Raw genomic sequence first — 22,125 nt, forward strand, 5'->3', positions numbered from 1 at the left:
GTAATGTCCTCCAAATTCATTTCCTAAGTTAATTCATTTATTCATTCACTAAATAGTTATTGACAACTAAATAGATATTAATATGACAGATTTAATGGTAAGGCCCGGGAATAGAGGATTAACTCAGCGAGGATAAATTATATTGCTTTGTTCACTTCCACCTTTCCTAGGAACAGTACTCCTTTTCATTTAAAGAAGCTGTCCCTCCCCAATTCCAGTTACTATAGGGCTGCCGATCACGTGACCCCACTGGCCCAGGACATAAGGTTATTTCCCTTGGCTACAGTGAATCATCCAAGCATTAGTCCAACTCCAGAGCATTGGTCCAAACCCAGTGCTTCACCCTCAGATATTATACCTGAATGCCAGGAGAGAGAAGCTCTTTTTCCTTTGTAATCATTAAATTGAGATGATGTAATCTGGAGCTGTTTATAGCCAAACCGCGCCCTCTCCCCACCCTTCTCTCCAGACACAGGGAGGAAGTAACCTGCAGTGAGAAAGAAGATTAACGTACAGAGAGAAGCACAGGTGAAAGTTAGACAGAGAGAAAGAGATAATAGAGCTAGAACACGGAAAATGAAGAGAGACAGCGATAGAAGGCTAGCATGGAGAGCAGACAGACAGATGGAGGAGAAAGAGAGAATGACAACTTCAAACTAAGATCTGGAATGCCTGAATATATAGCTGATAAATCTCTCTTTAGCTTAGGTGAGTTTCAGTAACCTTTCTGTCATTTGCAACAAAAAGAGATCTGACTGATATTAAACAGACACAGACTTTGCCCTCAAGGAACATAGAGGGAGACCCTGAGTTAGGTGGGCAATGGCACGGAGACGGGGTAGATGCTGTGACTGGGAAATGCAGGTGCTGGGTCCATAGAAAAGGACGCTGGACAGCCTGGGAAGACTTCCCATAGGAAGTGTCATTTAGCTGAAACTGAAGCATCTGCCGGGGATGAGTGAAGGGAGAGGGGACTGCTGCGGGCAGAACAACCGTGTTTGAAGTTACCAATGCAAAACAATGCAAAACACACTGGAAATAATGCAAAAACTTCTGTCTGGAGGATAGGCAGCAAGGGAGGGATGTTGAAGGGATGCTGGAGAAGTAAGGGAAGGACGGAGCTTGTGGGGCCTCATAAACCCTGTTCAGGATTTTAATCATCAATCCAAGGGAAATGGGCATAGCACCACTATTCATTCATTCACTGTTTTGACTTGTATAAAGCACTATCTGTACCCCAGACATTGGCCTGAAAGTTTAAGATAGAAGACAATAGTTTGTTTTCAAGGAGCTCACAGTTCAATGCCTTTCCTTGGGTCTGTGTATCTTAAAAAATTTCATAATTCAGTTTATTTTCTAGGTCCTGTATGTTTTCTCTTCCAAATGAGTATCACTTCCAAATGTAATCAACAGCGAGATTTAAAATTATTGTCAAATTACTAAACTATGTTATGACTTTGACTTCTCAGTACCTCCATTTTCTCATTTGACAGATTAAATGAGTTCAGGTGACTCCTTCAGGGAATATGGGAATTTAGAAGAAGTATTTTATGTTAATGACAGATGCTTCCTTTTTTCTCATTTTTAGATTTTGTTGAATATTCTAAGTTACAAACTCAACAGTAAGCTGTCAAGTCATATGTTTGGGTCATGCAGAAAAATAATAATATAAATTTCCATACATAATGGCCCCTAATCAATCTAGAAAGGTATATCAAATATTTTATGTGAAAAAATATCCACCAATTGGTCTATCCAGTTTCTGAAACAAACTGCAGATTAATCAGTAGCAATAGCGGAAATAATTGTTAAAAAAAAGTGTGTGGTGAGGTATCTTTATCAGATAAACATAGTGAAATACTTGTGTGGAAATTCACATAGATAACATGGGTCTTCACCATTTTTTTTTTTTTAAATCTGTCAACCCTGGAGCAAAGGAAGTAAGGTTGGTAAATTAACCAGTGATGAGGGTAAAATTACACAGACTAAAGACTTCTACTTAATGAAAATCTCTATTACCTCTTTTATCTAATGGCAATAATTTTGAGAAGTGACATGGTTGCCATCATACCTCATGACAAGTGCCGTTCAATGCTTGATTAGATGGAGGCCAGTCCTGCTATTCACCTCCATCTCAGGCACTCATCTACTGAAGCGGTGAAATAATGACAACAATGCTATTATTAATCTAAAGATTGTGTCAGAAGTTTGTTTAAAAAAACAATAAATGGAATTATCAGACTGAAGGGACCTAGAAAGGACAATTAGCTAATCTTAGATAGATAGTCATTAATCCTGCTTTTTAGGGTTTTCTGAAAAAGAACAATTCTATCTTTTATCTATAAAAGCTATTTCAGAATGTAATACTCTATACTGTCAAGACATGCGTATGTGTTGCTTCTTCATTCGTTCACTTACTGATTCAACAAATATGCGTATAGAGTTTACCACGTATTAGGTAATGCAGCAAAAGTGTTCTACAATTTTCAGGGAATTTAAAATCTAGTAAGGGAAGGGGACAATAAGACAGACAGTAATAATTAATGATAAATAGTATAATAAGCAAAGTATAGGGGGCCATAGGACCCTCATAGGGATTTCTCACCTGGACTAGGAGATTGGGGAAGGCTTGTTTGAGGAAAGAAGTTTGAAGCTGAGTCTATAGCAAATACAAGAATTTCCAAGTAAAGTCAAGGTTGGGGTGGGTCAGGGAAAGAGGAAGAAAAGAGCATTTTCTAGGCAGGGAACAGTGTATGTGAAGGCTGGAAAGTAAAAAACTTCAGGCTACATCCCAGGTTCTTGATTGCCTTGGACATCAGGTTGAGGATGGACTTTTTATGGGAGGTAGTATTTCTACATTTGTTTATTTTCTGGGTCATGCTTCACCCAGGTCACAAAAATGTTGTGGTCTTGCTATGGTCCTTTTCATGCTTGTTGGCTCTGGTAGGGTTAGGCTCCAGAACAATAGGACCCTCACAAAGAAGACATTTTGAGTAAGAGGGCAAGCCCTGACATAACAAAATCCCAGTTTAGAAACTCAATTTTTAAATACCCAAAACCTATGACTTTGGACAAGTTAACACAGTTTTCCAACTTATCTCCTACATACATTTCACATGGAAACTGTAATAAAAATATATTCCCTATAGGTTTGTTATGATGATGATTCAAAGAGTTAGAGAAAGGAACACCTTTGTACACTCACTAAATGTTAATATTGTTGTTTTTGTTCTTATTATTCCTATTTCATCTTATTTCCAGGGGTAGAAGAAGCCAGTTTAATCATTGTTACTGAAAAAAGCCATCACGTCTTAGTCTCTGTACCTTAGATTTATTTCAGAATCATGATATCTTGTTCCCAGACTTTGATTTTACCATTCCAGCCACAGGCGGTCCATAAGTTACCAGATGTATAGCTCTGATTTAACACCCCTGGGTGTGTGTTTGTCACTAACTTGGGGAATATTTGAATACTTGGAAACTCCAAATCGAATTAGCATCTGCTAAGGTGTATATGTTTCTGATAGCATAAGGCTGGGCTTTGGACAGCATATGGCTTTCCCCCCAAGTGTGAGAGAAGATGAGAGGCATGTCATCAGAACTCCTTAGTGACTGTCATAATGACATCTGCTTTTTAGACCTGGGCACTGTTTTATCTGAATTGGGATTTAATGCATTATAATTTTTTTTTCTTTTTGAAGGAGAACAGTGAAAGCAGACCATAATCATGAAGTACTGATTGTTTAAAAGGCAGAAAGGTCATGAAGATACAGGAAAGGAAAACCATATGCTAGATCACTAATTCTAAGTCCCAGTGGAAGATGAATAGGCTCTTATTTATACATACTGGTCTCAACTCGTAGGCTACTTAGGATAAGAGGCAGAAAGGCCCCCATTTCAAATTACCAGGCATCTGTAGCTAATGACTGTATTCAGTTATAGTGCATATGGCAGGTGAATGAATGTTCCCCTCTCTGACTTGTTCTTGCTATTATCCAGATAGCTACTCTTGTTTTTCTTTTTGCTTTTTTTCTTGCTAAAATCACAGAGCTGGGCTAGTAGTAGCAAGCCATCAGGACCTGCTAATCAAATCTGAGAGACCAGGGCTCCAACCTCAGCTCATCCTATGACTTAAGAGGCCCTCATTTAGACAGGATCTGAAAAGTCCCTTCTAAAGCCTTTACAAAGCGAGAATAATCTTCATTAAGTGCTACAGATTTCACAGGAAAAAAAAAATGGATTAGGGGCTTGTCACAGGAAAGATAATTAATGTGCTGGAGAGAAGTATAGGCAATAGAAAGAAAAAATTTCTCCGTAATAGGAAAAGAAAAAAATTACAACAGCTCGTGTGGATAATGATTAAATGTTAAGAAGCAGTTCCTGCTGGTTTGATTTTTACAGTATAATTGAGAGAGAGAGAGAGAGAGAGAGAGAGAGAGAGAGAGAGAGAGAGAGAGAGAGAGAGAAAGAGACACATACATATACCTACAAAAGAATCACACACACACAAAACCTCAGGATCAAAAGGTACAATACAGTTTTTATTGTTTGGATTAATATTTAGTATTTATCTCTCCTGGATCAAAAAAGATTCTATCTTTTACCTAAAATATCTTGCTAAATTGCCTTTAAATATATTCTTGGTCAAAATCTTGTTGTGGGCTGGGAAATTATTTTGGAGTTATTTTCTAAGTTATTTTTATAGGGAAAGAAGTCTTAGACAGCAATTTTTCTCCACTGTTTAATTCAACTATCTTGCTCTCATAGTTCTTGCTGAAATTGGTGTTATTTCAGGCCCTGAAGCAAATGATACTTTGGCCCTTTTCTAATTTCCTCCTTTCCAGACATCAGGACGTGGCTTTTTATCAAGGAATCAAATGCCCACCCAATGGGCCTGCTGGGACTTTTTCCAACCACAACACATTTCTTTCCTGCGAATGTGTAATCATTTGCAAGTGAGTACAGGGCTGAAAACCTGTTGATAGGAAATGCTGGGAAAGCCAATGCTTTTTCTGTGGTGCTAGATGTATCTCGGATACAAATAATTATGATTTGCTATTTATTTAATTATAACTGCAATAAAAATTAGAAGAGGTCACCTTTTTCTTAGGTAGGGTGACGTTTGATGTCTATACTTTGGTGAGATTGTACCAAATTTAGAATCAAGTCCTAAGCGGTGCATTTCAATTGCATTCTATCCTATTGAAATATATATTATATGATTATGATGTATCTGGCTCCCTGTCAGGCACACAGACACACACACACACACACACACACACACACAAAATCTGAAAATGAATAAGGTCATTTTGCCTCATGGTTTACCAGAGGAAACAGACACAAATAACTTTAATAAAATGAAACAGTCACAATATGGGATGGGTAAAGTGCAATGGTGTACTGGGAAGAAGCTCTTACTGCTGCCTGGGGGCTGTGTATCAGTTTGGTTTTCATGGAGGAGGTGACCTTGGAGTTGGTACTTGAAGAATTGAGTAGGAATTCACTTGGCAGAAAAATAGAAAAGGATTTCACTGCCATCCAAATTATCTTGTGAAACACAAATGTGATAATGACATTCTTTTGCTCTAAAGATTCAGTGAATCCACATTATTTAAAGAAAAAAAATCCCCAAATACTTAGAACTAATTATTTTGAGTCTTTTATAATCATGTGCCTGTCACTATGAAGTTTTTCTAGTGTCCTTGAGGGCAACGTCAATGCACAGAAAAGACTGTTTGTGATTCTTTTGAATTTTCATGTTAATATTTGACATATTATAGATCCAACTTAATTTTTCTCACTCTTTTACATTCAACTTAGAAATGTTATCATTCTATTAAAAACATAGCATATTTCAACAACCACTCTCAAGGGGATCTTTAAATCTAATTAATTAAAATTGTTTAAACATCTTAAACTGAATTTATAAATTTAAAATACTTGATTTTTAAAAAGATCTTAAACTAATCAACAAGTAAAATCTTTCCACATAAGTAAATCTTAAATCCAATTAATTGAACTTTCAAATATGATAAAAATTTAAGTTCTTTTTAAACGCCTTGGTACTATTTATAAACTTAGTAAAGTCTCTTATGACTTTGAAATTCAAATAAAAAGTTTAGTAAATTATCTAATTATACAATTTAAATGGGAATCACAGAACTAATCCACTGTCTACTCCAATGTGCTAAATTCTCTTAGTGCATTAGAAATATAAAAATACCAAGTATACACAGATTATGTCTCTATATAACTCCCAACTTAATACTATGGATTCATCATTTATACACAGCAGGTCTTCGAATGTCATTTTGTTCAATGTTGTTTCATGATGACATTGATGAGATGCAATAGGAACTTAACTCTTGTTTATATCAATTAGCCTGTGGTAAAATTGGTTGCATTATATATTTTGTTTAGAGTCACAGAAGCTATCCACGACATAAAATGGATATCCACAACTTAGTACATTTATTTCCAAATTTTCTAGGGTTATGTGACACATACACATTGTAGCAGAGATTGCTAGCTGGGGTAGAGTTTTTAGTCTCTCATTCTTCCTAGTAGCAGGACCTTGGTTTTATTCAGGGCAGCAGTAGGCCAGATCAATTACATTTCCCAACCTGTGCTGCATCTAGGAGTAGCCATGAGACCAACATCTGGCCTGTGCAGTGGAAGTGTTGTGTGTGACTTCTGGGAGAGCTGCTTAAAGGAAAAATGACTTATTTGGGAATACAGCCTCTTTTTTATCTTTTTGCCTTTCTTCTTTCTTCCAGCTGCCATCTTGGACTGTTAAGTTGACTTTGAAGATCAAACTAGAAAGAACCTGTCACTACCTTGATTGTATAAGTTTGCGAGGGCTGGCATAACAAAATACCATAGACGGGTGGCTTAAACAAGAGAAATTTATTTTCTCACAGTTCTGGAGTCTAGGAGTCCAAGGTCAAAGGGCTAGCAGGTTTGATTTCTTCGGCAGCCCCTCTTCTTGCCTGGGAGGTGGCAGGCTTCACACTGTGTCCTCACAGTGTTGCCCCTCTGTGTGTTGTCTGTGTCCCAATCTCCTCTTCTTATAGGGACAACAGTCATATTGAATTAAGGCTCCCCCCCTTATGATCTCATTTTACCTTTATTTCCTCTTTAAAGGCCTTATCTCCAAATACAGTCACACTCTGAATTACTGGTGGTTAGGACTTCAACATATGAATTTTGTTTGGAGGATCTAATTTCAGCCAATTACAAGTTGTTATGGACTGAATGTTTGTGTCCCTTCAAAATTCCTATGTTGCAGCCTAACCCCTAATATGATTAGTGTTTGGTGGTGGAACGTTTGGGAGGTAATTCAGTCATGAGGGTGGAGCGCTCATCAAGGGGGTTAGTGTCCTTATAAGAATAGATGTAGAGAGCTTGCTTCCTCTCTCCCACACTCCGCTATGTGACAATCACAGTGAGAAGGTGGCTATCTATAAGCCAGGAAGCAAGATCCTACCAGACACCAGATCTGCCATTACCTTGATCACGGACTTCCAAGTCTCCCAAACTGTGAGAAATAATGTTTGTTGTTTAAGGCACTAGTCTGCAGCATTTTTGCTATAGCAGCTTGAACTAAGACAATAATGCTGTAAGAACTGATAGGATTCTTACCAAATCATGGAATTTAAGGATGGCTTCATAGAAGTATTGAATAAACAGAGATCTGAAGAATAGACATTAACAAGTGAAGATATGGGAGTAGAGAAAGGAGAATCCCAGGAGGAGAAAATGGTGAGAACAAAGGCTTATGGTGGAAAGGAGGGCACATGGCTGGGTTCCTAGAGTAACAGAGCACCTACTGAGAGAAAAGGCAGGCGAGGAAGTGGAGTCTGACCGTGCAGGGTCATGTAGATTAGGGATTTTTGTCTTACCCAAGAGCAACAGAAATTTTGATTATTTGAAACAAAGGTGTCATGATCAGATTCGCATCCTGAAAAGGTCACAATGGCTTGTTTAGAAAACAGATTGGAAGGATGCCAGAATGAATGGGGGAAACAATATATAGAAGAGAAGAAGGCACGGGACTGAGTCTGGAAGAGTGCCAACACTTAATGGCTGCAGAAAGACAGTGAGCCTATAAACAACTTTGTCCAAGAAGTTGCTCTGAGAGGAGGAGTCTCTTTTCTAAGAGACAGATCAGTTAGTTAACTGAAGCAGAGCAAGGAGTTGTTCTTTCTTTTTACTGTGACGACACGAGCATGTTCAGAAGTCAATGTGAAGCCACCGTGGGAAATGGTTTACAGTTCCTCAAAATGTTAAACATAGAATAACTATATGAGCCAGCAATTCCACTCCTCTATACTTCCAAAAGAATTCAAAACAGGTGTTCAAACAAAAACTTATACAGTGATGTGCATAGCAGCACAATTCACAATAGCCAAAAGGTAGAAACAATCTCAATGTCCATTAACTCATGGCTGGATAAACAAAGTGTGATATATTTCTACAATGAATATTACTCAGTCATAAAAAGGAATAAGTCTTAATATATACTATAATACCTATGAGCGAACTTGAAAAATACTATGCTAAGTGAAAGAAGCTAGACACAGAGGTCACATATTGTGTAATTCCATTTATGTGACATATCCAGAACAGGTAAAGCCACAGAGATAGGAGGCAGATTAGAGTTCCAGAGGTGTTGGAGAAGGGGATATGGGGAATGGTTTCTTAATAGATACGAGGTTTCCTTTTGGGATGATGCACTATTTGGAACTAGAGAGAGGTGATGGTTGTCCAATATTGTGAATGTACTAAATGTTACTCAATTGTACACATTAAAATAGTTACTTTCATGTTATATAAAATTTACCTGATTAAAAAAAAAGGAAAAGAGTAGTTATTGAGGAGACTCCAGATGAAACGCAGAGAGAAACATTAATAAGGAGTGGTAGGTTTCTGAGAATTTGTGAAGAGACAAAATTAAAGCAAAAATGGAGAGATTGGCCTGAAGTGAATTTGTGGGATAGCTCCTTTATTGTAAAAGGAAGGAAGGAAGAATGATACGCACGTATAGGTGGGTTTGTGCATTTTCTATCAAGAACTTGAGGAGAGCCTCTATTATGGCATCTATTTTCTCGATGAATTAACATGTGAGATCACCATGTGCTGAGAGCAAAGGGGCTGAAGGATGGGTTAAAAATTTTAAAATAATTTTTTTTAAAAACATTGTGAAAAAGCTGTCGGAGAAAGAGAGTGTAGAGCAGAGATCAATAAGATAGCTAGAGCTGTTTAGGTTCACAGCTTGTTTGCAATTGGACTTTTGAAGCTGTAAAGGAACTAACCAATCTGCCATGTTATGGGATTTTGTTTTTTTTTTCCTAGCTACATTTAGTTACTCAAGTCCAGGCATGAAAAAAAGTGTTGGATGACTCAGGATTGGTGTTTTGCTGGACTAACATGGAGAAAAGATAGTATAGCAGGAGAGTTAAGATATTGACAAGCATGCTATTGAAACAATGAGTCATGAAATGAGGTTATCTCGGGAGGGAAATGAGGAAAGAAAAGTAAGCGTTGATTAAATAGGAGAAAATAGAGGGATCGATACACTAGAAGTGCTGATGAGGTTGAATAAAGGCCAATGGGTACCCAGTCAAGTATGCTAAACATAGGAGAGTTTGTGAGTAAAAAGATGGTATGGGAATTTGTAATTTTGATTATGAAACAGGTCAAACAGAGGTGATGACATTGGGGCTGAATGGGATGGAGAATAACCTGGAAGAGACCCAGAAGCTGAAAGCACAGGGTGTTGGATGGGTCAGTAGGTCATCCGATAAACACTGAGATCATTGAGGCTTTCAGCAGGGCTTGGATAAAAACCAAGTTGGGGGCTGGGTGCCAAAATTTTGGGTTAAAGAAAAGGAATGGTGGAGGCTTGGGTAAATATGGGATGGTTAAAGATTAGTAAAGTCAGATGGAATTGGTCTAAAGAAGCAGGATTTGAGAAGATAGGTTGGGAGAATAATGGTCCGAAAGCAGCCATAGGGAGAGATGAGGGTATTAACACTACCTCCTGAGTCTAGAATAGTTGGAACATGAGACAATAAGAAGCGACCTATGAGAACATTGCAGAGTAACAGTATTGTTGTGGAAAAGATACATTTTAATGAAGGCAGGAAGATGGAAGAAATCCTTGACAAGGGGGTTGAGGGTATCAGTTGTGTATCAGACAGGGACTGGTGGTCAAAAAAATAAAAACTATTCCATGTCTTTCATACTGTGGGAATTTAATTCAAGGAACTGGTTACAAAGCTTTCAGCAGGATTGGAGGAACAAAAGGGAAAGATCAAGTGGCTGAAAAAGTATAAGTGCAGGAGCAGATTCTCAGAGATGAGAAGCTGCTAATGCCCCTGAACCAGCCCTTGCTGGGCGCTACTGGAGAAACAGTCAGTCAATTCTGGGTCCATCTCAGCCAGAACTGGACCCACTGAGAATCTGCTGCCCCGGCTGGGCTGCTGGAATCCAGAATTCTCAGGTTCCTACTGTCACTTCCATAATTGCCAACAACTACCATACCATCAGAGCCAAAAGCAGGAAACTGCTCCCTCCCTCCCACCTTCTGTTCTCTACTGTCTTCTATAGGCAGAAGGAAGCCACCTGGCAGGGGGCCTGAAAAAAATACGTTTGCAATCTCCCAGCCCCAGCATTGTGGATCCCAATGTGGAAGGGTAGGTGTGGGCTGAAAGAAAATATTGAATAACCGGCAGAGGGATAGCTTGCCGGTTATGGATAAGCTATTCCAGAGGGCACAGGGGAGGGTTTGGGTGGTGGTGGAGAGATGGCAACTGGGTCAGAGAAGAATAGTGGGAAGTACCTCTTACCCTAACCATTCATTGAAGACGTGAGAAAATAGAATCAAATGGAAGAGAATTTCCACAACTTTCCCCACCACCTCTACTAATGCACCTGCTGCTCTAGCTTCACTCCTGTTACTATGGATAAACCAAGGCCAATCCCATCCCCGTTTCTTCTCAAGGACATCACTCCAGCAATTGTTGCCTCATTTTCTAGCATCTTCATTTGGTTTTTTTCTTTCTCTGTTGGATCATTCCCATTCAAGTACAGTCATGGTGTCATTTCTCTCATTTAAACAAAAAGGAAGGAAGGAAAGAAGGAAGGGAGGGAGAAAGGAAAGAAGGAAGAAACCCCTTCTCCCGACACCTATATTATAGTAAATGGTAACTCTTTCTCCAGTTGCTCAGGCCTAGAACTTTGGAATCATTTTTACTTCTTTCTTGCGTTCACTACCCTCCTCTCCTTCCATCCTCTGCACCAATCTCTCTGTTGAATCCTGGCAGCTCTATTTCCAAGGTACATCATTACTTATTATTACGTTTACCACTACTATTTTAGTCTATTCTACACATAGCAGCCAGATGAGCCTTTTAAAATATTTAAGGTCATGTCCCTTATTTGCTTAAAGCCATCCAAAACCTTCCCATGTCATCCAGAGTAAAGTCTAAAGTCCATTTATTCTATGACTGCTGACTGGTCTCTACAGGATGTGTATTGTCTCCCCTTTGATCCTTCTTACCTCCTACTTCTTTTCCCCTCACTCACTCTGCCCCAGCTTCACCGGTGCCTTTGCTGATCCTGAAACATGCTAGACATGCCCCTACCTCAGGGCCTTTGCACTTGCTGTTTCTACTGCTTGCAATAGTTTTCCCACAGTTACGCACATGACTCACTCATTCTCTCCCTTCAGGTTTCTGCTCCAAAGTCATCTTCTCTGTGTGTTGTTGTTGTTTTTTCCAATTAATCTACTTAAAGCAGCAACAGTTCCCCTCTTAGTACTTATCACCATCTGCCATACCATTTATCTATGTGTTTATTTCTTCCTTGTCTGCCTTCCCCCACAGGAAGGTAAGGTTCAGGAGGGTGGGGATTTTGTTTGTGTTGTTCTTTACCATCTCCCCAGAAGCCAAACAGTGCCTGCGATTTTATAAGCACTGAGTAACTATTGAGTTAAGTGAACTTGTAAAAGCATGGTAGATAGATTACATTTAAGAAGCAGACACCACACATATTGTCTGTCTCTGTTCTCTAGCTTAGGGTACAGTTCTGTGATACTCTTGACACTTGTGAGGACCAGTAAAACCTATAAACACTGAGGAGAGGTCACCACCACTTCATTTTGACCCCCTACCTTTCTGCCTGGAACCAAATGTACTCACTTATACTTCTAGATCAAGCATTTTAGTTTTCATTTGTGAGAGCTCGAGGATTGTGTTTATTTTCTTAATATACTCTTGAGAAATAACATAGAACAGTTAATACTGATGAAGAAGAATATCTTAATCCATGAATAGTTCTGATGTTAAGTAAATTTCTCTTTGACTTGGTGGTGGTTTTGATTAGGAATGTGGAAACTGAACTCCAAATTCTGAATTTTATGCAGGAAAAATTGGTCTTCTGAAACGCATTGATTTATAGCTGATAGAAGTTTCTGAGGTATATATTATTTCCCCCAAGCAGTGTACTTTTTTTTTTTTAACCTCATAAAGGGCAGGATAATTTGTGTGTCGTTTTGAGCTGTTTGGATATTTATATGTCTCTTCTGTGTTTAATACTTTGGTTGTGTTTTAGTGATTATGAGTGCATTCTTCTCATGTTTGTTAAGGATATGGTGTGTGTCACTCCACTCACACCCTTGCCTTTTCCTTCTGAGACACACCAGGGAGGAGCCGGGAGTGAAAGGGTGCTGGCGGAGAGAAAGCAAGCAAGAAAGAGCAATAACAGAGACGGAAAGTATGCCTGAAGGCGGGGAGAGGGGTTGGAAGAAAGGCACTGGAAGAAATCTGAGAGGCCAGCTTTAGGGGTAGAGAACAGCTGTACTGCATATTGCTTTCTGACAAATCAGTTGAAAGGCTTCATAAAAGTCCTCAACCCTTTCAGCAAATATCGGTTTCTTTTTGTTTTGTCTTTTTCTTTTGAAAAGAATATAATAGGGTTGAGAAGGCAGTGTTTAATTAAAGGGAAAACAGTTCAGTTCCTGTGAGTAAATTAATATCCACCTTTAGGCGACCTGGTGAAGTGCTTCATATGCCAAATGGAAGACTCTGAAAATTAAGACTGAGAGTACATGATCCTATGAAAACATATTAAGATCTAAGATTTTTAGAGGAATGGACAAGATCATTTTTGGTCCTTGTAGTAAACCGGTTTTGTATTGATTAGGCAAACCAAATCAGACAAATGGACACATTTGGTCAATTGAATTTCCCGAGGCACATCCTCCTCGTAGCACAATGTGGGAGTGATCTGGAGACCCAGGGTGAGGAGGATTTCTGGGAATCTGGCTTGATATGATCATTCGAGTTGCTCATCTTACTCGACAGCTGTGTGTGGTTGAGACCTAAAGGTTGGCCTTGTTTGTATTACGATGATATCTGTATACACTGAGGGCAACTGATATTAGCAGATGATTGAGGAAAAAAAATTGCATTCCTGCTCGGGTGCTTTCGTCTTGCTCATTTGTTGGGGGTTGTTCAGGGAGTTATGTGTCTTTATTTTTTTATTTTTTAAACATGGGGGTTATGCGAGGTATAGTGCAGGGGGCTATGATAATGAATAGGACTCAGGAAATGCCATGTATTGAGGGGCATAAGTAATACAAGCAGCCACAATGGAGGTCGTGCATCGACCATCTGTATATGAAAATCGGTTGGAAGAATTTAAATAGATGGAAGTATTTGTTAGGCTTCGGAAAATGAGTAAGATTGAAGTGGGCAGAGGGTGGGGGGTTAAGGAGTAATTCCAGAAAAAAGGAAATAACATGAGGAAGCTATGGGGACTAAGTAGATGGACTCAGCTGGCTCCAAGTTCATAAGGACATTAATAAGAGGGAAAATAAAGAAAGAAAATGAAGGAAGGAAGGAAGGGAGGAAGGGAAGGAGGGAGGGAAGGAGGAAAGAAGGCTATAATCAGATTATTAAAGGCTTTGAATTCCAGGCTAAAGAATTGGTTGGAGAAAGAAAACCCATAGAAATCTCGTCAGAAGGGAAATAATATCAATAGTACATTGCAATGGTTTCTGAATCTTTTCACATTATTCTCAAATGTTTGATCAGTGGATAAACTTGTTGTTAGGTTAACAAGAATAACTAAGGAAGGTTACACTTTTACAAAAAAATAATCTAAGAAGTTGTTAAAAGTTATAACTTTTTGGATTGTATCTTTAATTTAAAATGCATTATTAGCAGATCTTTAATTGCTATCTTAATCTTTCAAACTTAAGTCAAAATACTGTTACAGAACACAACCAAGTAAATATCAACACCAGTTTACAAGCTAATACTGCACTAAACCGTTATAAAGCAAAGCTTAAGGAAACAGCTTAAGGAAACATTAATTTCTGCTTCCAGGAAGCCTTTACTTACATAAACAATCTATCCCATTTCCTCAATTTGGCATAAGGTCCTATTTCACTTAGTCTGTGTTGACATCAACTGCTTCTTTGTATTTAAAGGAGCTATTCCTTTGTGTGTGTGTGAATGATACTATTATGCATATTTGAACAAACAGGACAAAAACAGCTACCCCACTATCTCTCCTGGGGGCTTGGAAGGGACAGGCAACTGCTGCTCCCAGGTGCTGCGGACTTCTTTTTAAGAGCCTTCCTGGTCACAGGCGATTCCTGCTCCGTGGCCCAGTTTTAGAGCTGCCATCCAGGACTGTGATCTCAGAAAGTTTTCAATGTGTCCAGAAACTGAGTTTGGTGGGCTGCTTGAGCATTTCTTTAAGACTTGCCCTTGGGAATGTGAGCAAGGTTGGAAGCTACCCAAAAATCTGAAAGTGTGGGAGGAAGGGAGAAGGAACTTTGTTTTGCTTGTTCTTTCAGTTTATCATTTTGAGCTTTCTCCTGCTCCCTCTCTCCCCTCTCCCTCCTCCTCCCTGTCCCTCTACCCTCTTCCTTTCTTCTTCCTTCCTCCCTTCTTCTTCTCTCTGCCCCTCCTATTCCTCCTCTTCCTTCTTCTCTGTCTCTCTCAATCTCTTTCTTCTCTCTCCATATTATTGTTTGATCAGTGGATAAATTTGTTGCTATTTAATAAGATTAAAGAAGGTTCTGCTGTTATAAAAAAAAAACCCTAAGAAATCGTTAGAAGTTTCTCTGTCTCTCCCTCTCTCTCTCTGTCTCTCTCTGTCTCTCTCTCTGTCTCTCTCTCTGTCTCTGTCTCTGTCTCTGTCTCTCTCTCTCTCTCTCTCTATCTCTCTCTCTGTCTCTCTCTCTCTCTCTCTCTCTCTCTCTCTCTCTCTCTCTCACACACACACACACACACACACACACACACGCGCGGGCGCGCACACACACACACACGTGTTTTTTGGGGGAGAGCTGTAGTCCCTGGCACAATTTCTTGTCTCACTCCTGTCTTGAAACATTGTTTTCATCAAACCTGAGACACTGATTTATAGTATGGATGTGTGTGTGTGTGTGAGAGAGAGAGAGAGAGACAGACAGACAGACAGACAGACAGACTGTGGAAAGACTGAAAAAAAAAAAAAAAAAAAAGAGTTGGCTGTGGTCCCTCTACCCTTGCTCTGAATCTGGCATTAGCCCATTTCTATATTTTCCCCAGGTGGTCTTTAGATGATGGGGGGTAGGAAAAGTTTTGCTTGGATCATGAATTATGGTTTTTAATTTTCATAGGCTTTTAGGACATGCTGGCTCTCTCAGTAAGGAATATAAGTGCTGTCTGAGCTGGGGGGTTGGGTCAGCTGGGAAAATATTCCCCTCAGGCATTCTGATATCTTCTTGCTGTGGAAGGCTGTGGCCTCTCACAGGGGGAGATTCCATTTGTCTGAGCCTGCAGAGTCTGACTCACTGCCCAGAGAGGGCAGAGTTCAGCCCAGAATTGGGAGCAAGCCCCCCTGCCTTAAAGGCACAGCACAGGGATTTTCGCTTAAGAGGAAGGAGAAGGGTGCTAACAAGTTCCTGGGCTGCTGCTCTCTAACTGCCAGCTGCCTTCTCTATGTGGCTATCATTAATAAACATAAATGTCGGTGAAAAGGCAATAGTTTACTCAAAAGCCCCTCACTTGGGAATGGAGAAATGCATATTGGATTTTCACACGCCCTTGTAAAATTGAAATCACCTGCATCATCCACATGAAGAATAAGAACATTTATTGTATGATTAAAGTTCTGATCCATAGGGGGAGGAACAATCATTTGCATGTCACGATTTTTCCGCCTCCTTAATTCTCAGCCCACTCACTTCATAAATTAACAACAGGTAGCATCAATCGCTCTTCAAAATATGTAAGACACATGTAACCTGGGGTGTTCAGGCTTCCTGAGCTAGTGGAAAAAGGGTGTCATTAACTTAAACACCCACACCTTGAAGTCCAAGATCCTGCGTTCTTGGCTGCCGGAAGTTCAGTGTTTTAGGAATATTACTCCAAGTGCATTTCTACAGGATGTGCACGTATATTCATAAATCACTCCTTGTCCTGTCTGGCTGAGATGACCAGTAGCCTAGAACTTTGAACAGCCTAGAGCCTTGACGGCTCCAACAACGCTTTTTTAATCGGGCATTCTGGCTGCGTCCTGGGCATTGCCACAAGGACTTGGACGAGCTGCAGCCCTGCCCTGATTGGTGCTGGAGGGGCTAGAACTCAGAGATGCTCCCACGCAGCTGGAAATACGAAGCTGCCACTGTACCCGGGGGCCACTCCTGGAGGTGGAAAGATGCCAGTTACTTCCGTGATCTGTTCGGTTAATGGGTGGGGGTGGGACAGATTATTTTCCCCTGTACTTGACAGGTTTTAGATAAGTATGAAGAAGTAACTTATATTTAACATTTTTATTTGAGAAACTGATGTGTACTTCAATTTACTAGCTATCACCTTTAAAACTCCTTGACACGCAGAAATTATCTGGTTGATTTACCATTGTCTTTTGAAGGTTGACTCATCTAGAAATGACGTGACATTTGCATTTGAAATCAGAACTGTATTTGTTTCATTGTTCTGAGCCTTTCCAAATAAATCTGTTTTTTTAATAATTGTGAGAAAAATAATAATGTAACAATGATTTAGGAATTTATGGGTTATCCATAGTTCACAGCTCTTTCAACTTCAATCTTCACAAACTCTGCTCAGAATAGCAAAATGACCATGTTCCACTGAAGGGAAAATTATGTTCCGGCACTTTGGCTGGAGCTAGATTATTAATAGTAACAATAAAAACTTGAAGAACAAGCAATGTAATTTTGTCTGTATTTCTTCACTCCTAATATCTTTAATAAAAAAAAGAGTAAAACTGGTCTTGAATGTAGGGAAATCAAAATCTTCTTCATGAGGATGAAGATATAGAGGTTAAGATGGCCTGACCGTGGTTGAAATCCTTCAGTTTGGGATCAGCGCAAGGACACACATTACTGAGATTTTTAGAAGATACTATTAGTCATATTCTTGATAAATAGGATGGATATTGCATCCAGGATTTCTTTTTATTATCCTTATACCTGATACGCAGACTGCTATATGTAGAATTTAGACTACCATTGATCAAAGAGAGAAAAGCTTGAAATAAAAACTGGAATGTTGTTCGAAAGTCTCAAATCCCAGCCACTATTATCTAAATTCAAAAATATGGGAACATAAGACAGTCAGATAATTATAGTGAACTTTTGTTGAGTGTCTACTATTTATTCACACACTTTTGTGATTCTTTACGTGAATTTAGTCACCCATTCTAACAACTCCCTGAAGTAGTACTATTATTATTTCCATTATAAGGATAAGGAAATAGGTTCAGCAATGTTGAAGAGCTGTGCCAAATCCCAGCACTAGTTAGTGGGAGGACAGGAATATAAACCCAAGCAATCTGGCTTGGAAGCCTGCATTCTGAGTCACCATGGGATGTCTTTTGGATGTGATATCACTTTTGGATGGGATGTCTTTTGGATGTGATATCCCAGTTTATAGATGAAGTTACTAAGATTCATGTATAATAATACGTTCAAGTCATAAGTGTTAAGGGCAAGCAAGATTTAAACCCACCCTGATTCTCCTTCACAGTGTACTATGTGTGTGTGTGTGTGTGTGTGTGTGTGTGTGTGTGTGTGTAAGAAGGATATTATAACCTGCTGGATAGGGAGTAGCTCTTTACTTGAGTCAGTAAAGCTGTTTGGAGCAAGATACCTAGTCAGTTTGCCTGGAATCACAGAGACCCATTTTTCTGGCAGACCCCACACAACCTAATGAACCCAGATAGGAGCGAGATCTGAACAACTCACTCACTTGCTGTGGTTCTATAGCAGCTAGGGGGAGGGACTAGAAGGTGGGTGCTTTTTGTCTGTGAATTACTCTGTAGATCCTGTGGAGGGTTTCTCAGCATGGGAGACCCTATTACTCTGTCCTCCCTGAACCCACAGCTCACTGACCTACCTCCCTGTCAGAGCTAACGTGGCAGAGGTGGCTGGGCAGTGGTTGGGAGGTGGTTACTGGCTCAGGGCCCTGAAACACTGAGTAATTCCTAGGATGGCTGGGACTGAAGGCACCATTCCAGACACTTCCACGTTGTCTAAAAGTATAAAAAACCCCACCACCACCCAGCCTAAACTGTTGGAGGCAGATCCCTTGGCTCTGAAACAAGAACCATCCCTTTTATGGAAGGACATTGCTGGAAAGTTCCACCATATAGGAAAGCCAAGGTTCTTTTCCCACTTTTTTTTTTTTTTTTTAAAGAGCAGGGAGGGACCCAGTCATGAGTGAGGGAAGAAGGGGGGTGGCTGAAGGGAACCTCATTGCTTTTCCAGAACTTTTTGAATCTGCATGATCATTCTTGGCTTATACAGACAAAGATTTGAGCTTTCTTTTGATCTCCTCCTGAGAAACAGCCGCACACTTTTATGGAGCCCCCCCGTGCAATGTCAGTGCTGTGGACTGATCAAGGAGTCAAAAGGCATGGAGTTGACGATTTCAGAAGAAACAAGACAAGATATACTGCAGATCAAAACCTATAAACGACAACCCAGCATGGCCAACAAAAACAGGCCTTTGCAGCTGCGCTCTGGCTGAATGTTTATTTATTGAAGAAGAGAAAGGTACAATCGAGAAAAGGGGGAATCATGTCAGGATGTGAGTGGAGTCAAGCAGATTGGCTACCTGGAGTGACAACTCTGGCTGTGCAGAGAAGGGAGGCCAGAGTTGGGTCAGGGACACGAGAACATTTGAAACACGGACTTAGAGCCCCTATATCGATTTTAAATTGGATTACAGGTTTTAGTGCAATGGAAAGCTACAGCAAATTTTTGAGAGAAATGGTATGATAAAATTATTAGAGCAGTATGGTTTTTATTTTAATTAGGACAAACCACGGGCACCAGGGGGGATGAGAGGATCTGCAAATGAGGTAATTCACTAACCCAATCAGTTTAGGAGCTGACAAGGTCTTTCTGAAATTGACAAATTAAAGTTACAGAGTGACACTATAGACGAAGTGTTGTTGTTTTTTCTTTCATTTTATGATTCAGTTACCTTGTTAGTTCTGACAGACTTGGATTACCAGCTTGATCAGTACCCTTCCTTTGTGTGCATGAACACCAAATTCATACTGTTTCATCCATTTATGCCTTTATTCATGGCCACGGTTTGGGCAAAGCAAAGAGAGAAAAAATGTCAGGACTAAGGATGCCTGGATTATTTTTCTATTCTATTTTGAAAAGCAGGGATTCATCTTTTTCTTCCTTTCTCATTATCAGCCCTACTCCTTTTGGGAAGATTTTAGTCTGAAATCTAAATGTGCTTACCAGCTGGGAAAAATTTGACATTTACTTGATTTTGTCCCTTGGAAGTAAAAAAAAAAAATTGGCAGCCTTATTAAACAACAAGTCTGCTTATTTATTTCCTCAATCCCCTCTCCAGGTTGCAGGTTCTTTTCAAAGCTTCGATAGACCTCTAACCAGTTTTCTAAAGGTAATTTCCCAAAGTGCAGCCTCTGGGCATAGAAAATGCCACGTAGTTTTCTGGGTTTATAAAAGCTGAGAAAGCCATTTTGGTTACATTTGCAGCTTTTTGTGTGGTTCTGGGTGGTAACACCCTATTGCCAACATTATTCTTTCCTTCTTCTGGGAAGAGCCATAATTGTACTTGGCTTGGTTAACACAAAGGCTCTAAAACCTGGGAAGCTCATCCCTCTAGTGTTCTTTTGTGAAGACTACAGTACAGAATGGCGAATGGAGGAAAACAGCAGCAAAATACCACAAACAATAGCTCCTGAAGTCAATCTGTTTTTCAAATGACATTAATAAAAATGACTTACAACAACCATTATGTGTACTGTGTAGCATATTTACAAAAGAAAAAGGTGACACTTTCCTACAATCCATCTACATATTGCGAGTGTGCAATTGGCTAACATTATTAGAGGCCGTGTGGCATTGAACATTTTCTGAACAAATAATAAACAATTTAAATAACACTGGCCAGGGTAGTCAGAGGTGAGGAGGTAATGTAAACTTGCCTCGTTTTCAAAATGAGTTTACTACATCGGTTAAGGTGATCTGACTATATTCATGGGCTTTTCTGATCACCCAAAGAGAAGAGATTTCATGCATTTTTACGTTCTTTTTCTGATACTCCCTGATGTGCAATAAAAAGAGTATGCTATCTTTTTCATGTTTTTCTTTGACATTTTCTTATACATTCAGACATTTATTAAACAGCTATTCTATTACAGGCACTGAAGATAACAAAAAAATGATAAGATAGAGTCACTTTCCTCAAAAAACTGCATAATCTCACTGGGAGACAGACTCTAAAACAACTTCAGTAAATATGTATACAAAATGCTTGGGACTCAGGGGAAATGATATTAATTATTAATATTGGTTAGGAAGGAGGAGCAGGTACTTAAACTGGGTTTTGAAGAACGAGCTGGATTTAGAGTCCTCCTATTAGAGACAATTCATGGTTTGTCATCTTCGACTAGTCCTCCATTTGTCAGCAGTTTTCAGGGACAACTCCAGCGTGTTGGGCAGCCAGGCTGGAAGCTGTGCAGCCTTAGTTCTTGTGCAAGGTGCCTCTGGGTTAGACCCGTTTCTCTCCTGGTGGCCCCCATCCTTTATGTTGAATAAGAAGACTTTCACGGTAGAATGTCAACTTTCAGTTTAATAGAAAATACAATTTGGAGGCATCAGGGATAGGTTCGGCCTGCTGCTGTAGCTCTGGATTCTGAGCAGGAAGAGGAGCCACACAAGCAAAACCAAGTGCAATAATGAAAGCGGAAGCAGATCTGTGTGTGGCTAGAAGCAGGTTCCTGATGGAGGGAGTCGAGCTAGAGCAGATGATCTCTACGAGCCTTTCTAGTTGTAAAAACCCATGAATCAGTTTTCAGAATTATTATCCAAAGGGCTGATTGCCCCAGAGAGAGTCTAGATAACTGCATGGCTACTTGAGAACCTGCTACAATGATATTTCCACCAGACATTGCCTAACACGTTCATCTGTAAAAAGGCCCCCAACTGACAAGATGCTATTAACAGTGATATTGATAAACCAGTTCGCTAGATGGAAAACATTGAGATAGTTTTCAAACTCTCTTGGCTGTAGTTTAGCACATTGAGATCATTTGGTCCTTTACGTAAAACGTAACTCCTGTAGTTACTATATTTGCATATTACCTGTACAGTTAAAACCAAATCACAGTCATAAAAGTTAAAAGCGTTATCAAGGGTCTTAAGAAATTGTAGAAGGCAAAATTGTGTTGTAACTCAGTGTGAATGTTACTATAGTAAGTAAATTATATTTTACAGGCAGTTAAAGAAATATTATTACTATTTTGTAGACTGAATGCTAGTATTTCAATAGCTCCCCAACATTATAACAACAATATGGTTTAATAGCAAAGGAAGCAATATATATATAATGCTATCTATATAGTATATATATATATTATATATAATATGATATGCTTTATATTTTATACTATATAATATAGTATATTAATATGTAATATATTGTATATGTTAATATAATATATAATATATTAATTACTGAAGTATATTATTGCTAACAGTTCTTTGGGTATTAGAGAGTCTTTCTTGTAAAACCTTTCTTCTAGACAGAGTCGACATGGGTATATTGA

Source organism: Rhinolophus sinicus, chromosome 4 (genome assembly GCF_057876585.1).
Source record: "Rhinolophus sinicus isolate RSI-liver-muscle chromosome 4, RSI-T2T, whole genome shotgun sequence".
Taxonomy (NCBI): domain Eukaryota; kingdom Metazoa; phylum Chordata; class Mammalia; order Chiroptera; family Rhinolophidae; genus Rhinolophus; species Rhinolophus sinicus.